The 10,270-nt window shown below is 51.6% G+C and overlaps 1 pseudogene; it reads left to right on the forward strand.

Moving 5' to 3' along the window:
• Positions 1 to 261: 261 nt before the first annotated feature.
• LOC102016054 lies at positions 262 to 912 on the forward strand (annotated as a pseudogene).
• The last annotated feature ends 9,358 nt before the right edge of the window (positions 913 to 10,270 follow it).

Here is a 10,270-nt window from a genome sequence, read left to right on the forward strand (position 1 = left end):
CAGGAGGGTTGTGCGTTTGAGGCCAGCCTGGGTGTATAATGAGTTCAAACTCAGCCTGGACTACATAGTGAGACTCTAAAACAAAGAAACAAGGTGAGAGCTGGGCATGATGGCAAACGCCTGTAATCCCAGCACTTGGGAGGCTGAGGCAGGAGGACTGCCCTGAGTTTGAGGTCAGCCTGAACTGCATAAGGAGACCCTGTCTCAAAAAAAAAAAAAGAAAAGAAAAGAGCTTTTCCAGTTACCACAGCGCAAGGAATCATGAGCAGCAAAGTCTCCCATGACACCCTGAATTAGGGGGTGCTCGAGGTCTTGCACGGGAACCAGTGCAAGCACAGAAGGTTTTTGGAGACGGTGGAGCTGCAGATCAGCTTGAAGAACTGTGACCCTCAGAAGGACAAGCACTTCTTGGGCACCAGCAGGCTGAAGTCCACACCCTGCCCCAAGTTCTCCGTGTGCGTCCTGGGGGACCAGCAGCACTGTGAGGAGGCCAAGGCCATGGACATCGCCCACACGGACATCGAGGCACTGAAGGAACTCAACAAGAACAAGAAGCTGGTCACAACACGGGCCAAGAAGCACAGTGCCTTTCGGGCTTCGGAGTCTTTGATCAAGCAGATCCCGCACTTCCTGGGACCCGGCCTCAGTAAAGCTGGCGAGTTCCCTTCCTGGCTGGCCCACAACGAGAATATGGTGGCCAAAGTCGACCAGGTGAAGTCCACAGTCAAGTTCCAGATGAAGAAGGTCCTGTGTCTGGCTGTGGCTGTTGGTCATCTGAAGATGACAGATGAGCTTGTGTACGACATCCACCTGGTCCTCGACTTCCTGGTGTCACTGCTCAAGAAGGATTGGCAGAACGTCTGGGCTCTGTACATCCAGAGCACCGTGGGCAAGCCCCAGCACCTGTATTAGGGCACATCCTAATAAATGTCTGTGGCACCAAAAAAAAAAAAAGAAATAAAGTGGGCATAGTGGTTCATAACTGAAGTCCCAGCACTTGGGAGGCTGAGGCAGGAAGATCGCTGAGAGTTTGAGACCAGTGTAAGCTATCTAGTGAGTTCAAGGCCAGCCTGGACTATAGTGAGACCGCCTCAAGAACCAAACCCCCTCCAAAAAAAAAAGAGAGAACAGAAACAAAACGAAACACTTGTGTTTGTTGAGCACTAGTTTATAATGAAAAGTATTTCATTTAGTCCTTCCAACCATTGTATATCTCTTTGTTTCTTAACCCAGAGCCTCAGACATGCTAAGCAAGACCTCTGTCGCCGAACTACAGCCCAAGCGGCTCGAGGCGGTGACCACCCTGCAGACCCAGGACCCGCAGCGCCGGCAACAGCTGAACAGAGCGGGCTCTCCCGGACCGCCCAGACTCGGGGTGAGCGGGAAGCTGAGCGCAGCGCCCTCTAGCGGGGACGAGGCACAGCGCCGCCGATGAGGTCACCGCCGCGAGGCCTGCCGGGAGCCTGAGCTGCGGGGTCAGCGCGGAGCGGGGCTTGGACGCCTGTGTGACCCGCGTCGTCGCGGAGGACTCCGCGGACTCCCAGGTGCAGGGTCCGCCGACTCGGGGTCCCAGACGTGTGGCGTCCCTGGAGCCCCAGAGTGCCTTTCCCGCCTTCCGGCCTGTGTCCTCGGCCGGCCCTCACATTCCGCCCTCGGTCTCTTCTCCGCCCCGTACAGGCCGGGCCGGGCTCGAGGTCCCCGGGCGCTGTCCGACTCCGCCCGCCCCCCGCGGCTCTGGACTCCAGCCGCGCCGCCGCAGGGATCGCCGGAGTGGGCCTCATGCTCGCCGGGACGTGGTGTACCCAGGAGGCCGCTTTATGTGGGCCCTTTGCATTTTTTTTCCCTTTGCATATTTTTGCTATGTGCCCAGATCAGAGGTGAAGAGTACCAAGCAGATACTCTGACTGTACCAACCAGAGAAATAGTTATTTCTAGAAAATCAGTTTCCCCCGGGGTGGTGGCACACACCTGTAATCCCAGCCCTCGGGAGGCCGAGGCAGGAGGATCGCTGCAAGTTCGAGGCCAGCCTGGCTCACAAAGTGAGTTCAAGGCCAGTGTGAACTACATAGTGAGACCTGTCTCAGAAAAGAGAAGATTCTGGAGAACCTTAGATACAAACCTAAAATAAGACTTGTTCTGTAATCATTATGGAAGACAATAAAAGACTGTAGGGCTGGGGATTTAACTCAGCGGCAAAAGCGCCTGCCTGGCAAGCGCAAGGTCGTGAGTTCGGTTCCCGGTACCGGAGAAAAACCAAAAAAAAAAAAAAAGACTGTAAGCTGTGTAAAAAAAGAAAAGAAAAAAGAAAAGAGAAGACGGGAGGGGGAGAAGGGGCAGGCAGGGAAGGTCACCCCTATAAGTATGGGCAAGACAAAGGTGCTCACCGCTGAGCTTCCTCTGCCATACCGCTCCCTTGCTGTGCGCTCTCCCCTACCTTTGCAATATAATACAATAAAACTTGTGCTTTACTTTATCTGTGTTTCTCGTTTTTTTTCTTTTGTGGTACTGGGGATCGAATTTAGGACGTTGTGCTTGCTAAGCAGGCGCTTGTGCCACTGAGCTATATCCCCAGCCCTGTGTTTCTCATTAAGCGCTGGAGAGACTTTTCGAATCTGAGTCAGTCTCACTTCATCCCTTGCAATCCTGCCAGGGCGAAGTGTTAAGCAGGGCAGTGGAAGGTGTCTTCCCGGGCGGACCCCAGCCCTCCACCTGACGCAGCACCGCCCACTGCAGCCCGTTGCCTGCCCTGCAGCTGGAGGAGGTGTTTCTGTAAAGATTCTGTGGCTCCGGGGACTAACACTGTAGTGGCCTTCTGGAGGGGGGGCTGCGTGTGTATAATCCCATATAATCCTGCCAGTCTGGGAGACTGAGACAGGAGGATGGGAAATTCAAACTCAGCCTGGCAAGCCAGCGATTTAGCAAGACCTTGTCTCAAAATAAAAAATAAAATAAGGGCTGGAGATGTAGCACAGTCTAAGGCCCAGGGTTTGAGTCCCGGTACTGGGGGTGGGGGTGGGATGTCAAACTCCTACATGTGGCCTACCAACCTTTAACCTCTGACCCTTGCACCCCAGAGCCCACCTTTCACAATGCGTTGATCCACTCTCAGCTGCACCAAAATCCCCGGTGAAGCTTGTTCAGTGTGCAGGTTCTGGGATCTCAGTTCCGGCTCCCCAAATCAGAATCCCTGTGAGAGGGAGCTGCACCTCTGCTTCTGTGGCAGAGCCCCACTGCTTGCGACTGCTCCGGAGCACCAGGCTGTCTTTTCTCCTACACGCGGGACCCTCACATAAAAACATCTTCCTTTGTGCTGACTTTCAAGGTCACCCTCCTGATTTCCGGAGATCCTGGGCTTCTCCAAGACTGACCAGCACTTAGTAAACTTGAGTTTCGCCTGTCTGCTCCTTGGTCTGCCCAGCCCCCACGTGACTGCTTGTGGCAGGGCTGGGTCTACCTTGTCTGAGGAGCCAGGTGGCCAGCCCAGAGAAGCCTTGATAAATACTTGCTGAGTACTGGATGAGGGAGTATCAGCATGGTCGAAGCATAAGGCAATTCCAGGAACTGGTAGCAGGGGTGAGAAGAGTAGCTCAGAATAAACCAACCTAGGGGTGGATAAGAGAGAGGGACTAGGGAGTGGTGGACCCTCCAGTCCCCCTGTGCTACACATTATGTGGGTCGGGTTTAGGGACGCACTTCCTTTCAAGGATGCCTAGGAGAATTTGGATCTATCTGTCAATCAATTTCTTTGGGGTTTTTGTGGGGCGGTGTTTGGTACTGAGAGTCAAACTCAGGGCCTCATGCTTGCCCCTTTCTTTGGTTTTTTGAGACAGGGTCTCACTTTATAGTGCAGGCGGGCCTTAAACTCACTATGTAGCCGAGGCTGGCTTTGAACTCAGGGCAATCCTCTCGCCTCTGCCTCCCAAGTGCTGGGATTACAGGTGTGCACCACCACACCTGGCTGGGGTCCATAGATCAGCTCTGTTCTCTGTGGCTTCATGGCCGCATTCTTCTCCTTTGCTGGAGTTTTTTGTTCTTTTTTGTTTTGTTTTTGATTTGTGTGGGGTTTTTTGTTGTTGTTTTTTGAGGTAGTGTCTCACTGTGTGGTTCAGCTGGCCTTAAACTTGCTTATATAGCCCAGGCTGGCCTCAAATTCACAACAATCCTCCTGCTTCGGCCTCTCAAGTGTTGGGATTACAGGCCTGTGTCACCACACCCAGTTTTTTTGAGACAGGGATTCACTATATAGTTCAAGCTGGCCTTAGATTCACTATGTAGCCCTGGCTGGCCTGGAAGTCATGGTGATCCTCCTGCCTCAGCCTTCCAAATGCTGGGATCACAAGTGTGAACCACCATGCCTGGCTCTCTGCTGGAGTTTTGAATCTCACCTGTACCCCCCTTTTTGGATCTGTCAAAGAAAACCCAAGCCCTGTCCAGAAGAATAACTTATAACCTCAAGGACTGAAAGCCAGAAGCCAGGCACAGCCTGCAGAGCCATGCTGTACAAAGGGGATGCAGCCAGCAGAGGCTCTGGAACTGGCACGGACCACTGCCGTGGCTGGGCCCTCCCTGATCTTGGCCCTCCGGATGTCCTCGTTTAGTTGCTCATGGGAAGGGCTCGTATTGGTCCATAACCAGAGTGACAATGCTGGTAGCAGCTGTCTTTTTATTGAAAACTTATCATGTGCTCGACCTGGTTTGCCCGAGACTAGATCTCACTATGTAGCCCAAGCTGGCCTTGAATCCTTGACCCTCCTGCCTCAGCCTCCCTTGTGCTGGGATTACAAGAGTGCACCATTCCTGGCTGCAAACTGTGTTCTAAGCACTTACTGTTCTGTCTCTCTCTCACTTCAAACAGCCCTCTGCAAGGAGCAAAGGGAGGCTGTGTAAGCGCACGCCAGCACACACCCTGGAGGGATGGGCGCAGGCAGAGTGGCTGGCGAGCGGCTTGGGCTGGGGTGGGGCACACGGTGCCGCTGGGCAGGGGCGTGTTGTGGAGCCCAGCGCACTCCAGTCCCAGGTCCCCTGCCAAGTGAGAGCTGTGCTTACATCTCTAGTGGCACACCAAGCGCTCCTTTCCTCTGTGCTTCTGTCGGAGGGCATTGAACCCGCTGGCCAAGGAGCTGGAGCTGCGTCCTAGCCCTGCTATAGTCTGCGTGGGAACTTAGGCACGCTCCTGCCCTCTCTGGGCCTCAGAGTCCCCCTCTCCTCCCCTCTCCTTTCCTCTATCCTCGCCCTCTGTGCTGGGCGCTGAGCACAGGGCCTTATTCCCGCTAAGCATATGTTCTACCACTGACCCACACCCTCAGCGTGCGCTTTCTGCCTAGGCACTTTTATTTTTTTGAGACAGGGTCTCACTGTGTAGCCCAGGCTGGCCTCAAACTCACAGCACTCCTGCCTCAGCCTCGCAAGTGCTGGGATTACTGGTGTGCACCACACCTAGCTTTGCTCAGGCATTTTCAACTCAACCCACTGGAGCAGAAGCAGCTTTCATTTACTTCAGGCTTCTCCTAAATAGCCTCTTCCTTTCGCTCGCAGCGCCCCTGGAGCACAGGGCAGGCACAGCAGAGGCAGCTGAGGCAGAGAGCAGTGGCCCTCGTGTGCAGATGCAGTGCTGGAGACCTGCAGCCCTGCAGTCCCCCTGGATCTCCAGGCCCAGGCGGACAGCATCATCTCCGCCCTAGTCTGCACATATTCATCCCTCAGCCCTCAGACAGCAGGGACAGTTCCGGGCCAGGCTTCGTACTAGGCCCTGGGACACAGCCTTAAATGGGACAGCTGTCGCTGTCTTAGTCCAACTGGCCACCAGGTGTCACTAGTGCCAGTCACAAAGCCTCTCACAGGCTTGGAGAGACATGGACTGGGATGGGGAAGTGTGGATGGGTGCCTTTCACTGCTCTGTTCAGTCAGGACTGAATCAGAACCAAAGTCCAAAGCAGGCCGGGTGGTGCATGTTGGTAATGCCAGCATGTGGGAGGCTGAGGCAGGAGGGTCACCAAGAGTTCGAGGCCAGCCTGGGCTACACAGTGAATTCAAGGACAGCCTGCAGCACAGAGTGAGACCCTGTCTAGGAGGAAGAGAAGGACATGGAGGAAGGGGAGGGGGAGGGGGAGGAGAGAAGAAGGAAGTTTCTCAAGTAGGAAAGAAACCCACTTCCTCCCTCTTGCCTTCCCCCACAGCCCTGCCGGCCCGGGACATAGGACAGTGTACGTCTGAGCAGCTTGAGCAGTCAGGACTCTCTCTGTAGTTGATCCCTCACAGGGACCCCACCAGGTTTCTTGCAAACCCTCTTGGTGCCAGCAGCTCACTTCCTCATAAAGCAGACCATGTTATTAGAAGTTTCTTCCTGATTTCAAACCAAAATTTGACATTCACTTCGCCACGTCCTGCTTCTGCCATCTGTGGTCACAAAGAGGAAGTGTCTTCTGTGCCCCACATGTCCCCTTCAGACATGTGCAGGGCTCGGGTTCCTTTGGTTATTTATGTGCCTGTGCCCTGCTCGGGGCTCTGTGGGAGCACTTGCTCTGCCGCGCCCTTGGGCCCAAGCAGCGCGCAAGGGAAGTTAAGGCCTGTCTGTCCCCCGGCCCCCGGGGTCACTCACCTGACCTAAGGAGCTGAGGTGGAGCTTTATTTCCATTTTTCTCTTCCTCAGTTCTCTGTTTTTCTCTTGTGGTGGTGTTGGGACTTGAACCCAGGGCCTTGAGCACACTAGATAACCACTGTACCACGGAGCGACATCCAGCCCCTCAGTTTTGATTACAGAAACAATACATGTTCGTGTCATAAAACATTTAAACTACAATAAACAAAATTAAAATCTAAATTATTAGCAAGGTGTGGTGGTGCATACCTGTGATGCCTGCCATGCGTGAGCCTGAGGCAGGGAAATCACAAGTTCAAGCCAACCTGGGCAGTTTAGTGAGTCCTTGTGTCGTTTTTTTTTCTCTTCTGGTACCGGGAATCAAACTCACGACCTCGTGCTTGCCAGGTAGGCACTGTGCCGTTGAGCTAAATCCCCAGCCCGAGTCCTTGTGTCAAATAATTTTTTTTTTCCTTTTTTTGAGACAGGGTCTTGCTATGCAGTTCAGGCTGGCCTTGAGCTCACTTTGTAGCCCAGACTGGTCTCCAACTCGCAACGATCCTCCTGCCTCAGCCTCCGGAGTGTTGGGATTACAGGTGTGCGTGACCAGGCCTGGCATAAAATAAATTTTTAAAAGTGCTGGGCACGTAGCTCAGTGTTAGAGCGCTTGCCTAGCACGTGTGAGGCCCTGGGTTTGATGCCCAGCACTCCAGAAAATAAATAAAAAGTAAAATAAAATCACTTGGTAGTGTTTTATTTATTGCTATGTAACAAATTATTTCCAAACAGTAACTTCAAATAATATTTTTGTCTCAGTTTCTCTGGCTCCACAGTTTGAGAGAGGCTCAGCTGCATGGTTGTGGCTCTCGGGTTCCTCCCAGGAATGCAGGTGTGGTGTTGGCTCAAGCTTCAGCTGCCTAAAGGGTGAGGGGCTCCCTGGCAAGTCAGCTCTGATCGTAGGAGGCCCCTTGGGTCTCTGTTTGTATCTCTCCAGTTCACTGCTTGAGGGGCCTTTTGAGCTGGCTGAGTTTCCCCAAAGCGGGTGTATAGCATGAACCTGGGGGGCAAGGGGTCCAGCTGAGACCAGGCTTGTGAAAAGGCAACATGGCATGGAATTACTGTGCCTGGGTGCAGGCAGGCAGAGAGTGATGAGGCCGTCTGCCCCAAAAAGAGAAATGCTCCCCTCTACAAGGATGGAGAGAAGGCAGGGGATGTTAGGTGGGAAGTTTTTTTGTTTTGTTTTGTTTTGTTTTGTTTTTGTCTTTTTGAGACAGGGTCTTCCTGTGCAGTTCAGGCTGGATTTGAGCTCACTTTGTAGCCCAGGCTGGCCTCAAACTCTCAACAATCCTCCTGCCTCAGCCTCCCAAGTGCTGGGATTACAGGCATGCGCCACCACACCCAGCTTAGGTGGGAAGACTTTAATAAACAACTGTGGTCAAAGTTCTCTGGTTGTCTTGCACCTCAGTGGGCAAAGTCCTTGAAGTGTCTGGCGTAAATTTTCAGATGTCTCCAGATGTCCCAAGACCTGCAAGATTCCTTGTCCTATCTTCTCTCACAACATCCTGTGGATGCCGATGTCAGCAGAGCTGAGCTCCCTGCTGAGAGCTGAGTTCCCTCCAGAGAGCAGGACTTCACTGGCAGGTAGGTTGGGGCTGGGAGAGTCAGGTCTGATTTGAACCTCACTGGGTGATCCAAGAAAGAGAACGAAGAGGGAACCCAAATGATTTTTGTGATTTACATTGGGAGTGGGGTTGGGGGTGGACAGGTCTCTCTTTTTAATGCAGGCTGGCCTTAAACTCACTGTGTAGCCCAGGTTTGTCTCGAACTCCTGGTGACCTTTCTATCTCAGCCTCCCGAGTGCTGGGATTACAGGCATGTGCCTCCATGCCCAGCTTTTTGTGATCTACTTTTATTCCTAAACTTGGAAGTCGAATTAGGCTTCACATGTTAATTTTGCTTGAGGATCTAAACCAGGGGTGCTCATACCAGCCCTTTTATATTTTGATGGTATCACCCAGCATGGTGGTACCAGCCTATAATTCCAGCACTCCAGGAGGTTGAGACAGGATTGAAAATTTGAAACCAGCTTTGGTAATTTATTAATTTCATGAGACTGTTTCAAAAATAAAAACTCCAGCTGGGTGGGGTGGCGCATGCCTGTAATCCCAGCACTCGGGAAGCTGAGGCAGGAGGATCGTTTCAAGTTGGAGACCAGCCCAGGCTACAAAGTGCACTCAAGCCCAGCCTGAACTGCATAGTGAGACCCTGTCTCAAAAAGACCAAAAAAAAAAATTTAAATAAATAAAGTAATAAATAAATAAATAAATACTCAAAAGAGGTGGGAATGTACCTCAGTGTGAAGGCCCTGGGTTCAACCCTCAGTACCACCTTCACCCTAAATTGTTTTTTTTTTGTTGTTGTTTTTCTTTTCTTGAGGCCTCACTAAATTGTCCAGGCTGGCCTTGAACTTGCAATCCTCCTGTGTCAGCCTCCTGAGTAGTTGGGATTACTGGTCTGTGCCACCATGCCTGACAAGACTTCATCTCTGTTTTTTTTCATTGTTTTTTTTCCGTTTCCGGGAATCAAACTCACAACCTTGCGCTTGCCAGGCAGGCACTGTGCCACTGAGCTAGATCCTCAGCCCCCAAGACTTCATCTCTTCAAGGGAGGAGTATCTAAGAATTTGTGGACAACTTTTTAAACTGCCACACCCCACAGGACCCCTTTGTATATAACCATTATGAACATTTTTGTGTATTTACAACCTGGATATTTCTCATTTGAATATATGCACCTGTTTTAAAGGTGGCACACACCTATAACCCCAGCACTCGGGAGGCTGAGGTAGGAAGATGGCAAATTCAAGCCCAGTTTGGGAAAACTGGCACCTTAGCCAGATCCTGTCTGAAAATAAAACCTAACGTGCTAGGGATGGGGTGTAGCTCAGCGTGCAGATCCTCGGTTCAATCCCCACTACAAAAGAAAGAAGAAAATGAGATCACAGCAGACATAGTATGACAGTACTGTCTTATTTAATGTTCAGATAGGTCATTATGCACACCGTATAAAGATTTGAAGGTACAAAAGCTCCCAACCATGTGCAGTAACAAGCGAGTCTCTCCTTACTCCTGTCCCCAGCCACCTGGTTCCCCTCCCTGAATCTGATGCTTTCACCGGTTCCTTGAACGCCACAGACACACACTGTGTGTTTTTCCACTCCTGGACTCCCCGCTCACTGTTCTGCAGCTTACACTCTCACCCTCAGACTGAGCCCAGGGCCTCCAGAATGCTAAGCAGATGCTGCTTCCCTGAACTCCACCCTGACCCCAAGACTGTCTGTCTTTTTCAGAGACAGGGCCTTGCTATGTTACCCAGGTTGGTCTTACAGTCCTGAAATCAGGCAATTCTACTGCCTCAGCCTCCAGAGTGCTGGGATTATAGGTGTGTGCCACATGCCTGGCTCGTTTTTACTTTTATATTCCCACAAATGTGCCAATGTATGTTTTTTCAAAAATTTATGGACTGGGGATATAGCTCAGTGGCACAGTACCTGCCGCATAAGTGTGAGGTTGTGAGTTTGATTCACAGTACCAAAAAAAAAAAAAAAAAAAGCAATGGTTTAAAAAAAATGCATGAATGCATGTTTGTAATATATAATTATTACATTCATTATTCAATGAATGAATTACATTC

Source organism: Chinchilla lanigera, unplaced genomic scaffold (assembly GCF_000276665.1).
Source record: "Chinchilla lanigera isolate Chin_1 unplaced genomic scaffold, ChiLan1.0 scaffold00017, whole genome shotgun sequence".
Lineage (NCBI taxonomy): Eukaryota > Metazoa > Chordata > Mammalia > Rodentia > Chinchillidae > Chinchilla > Chinchilla lanigera.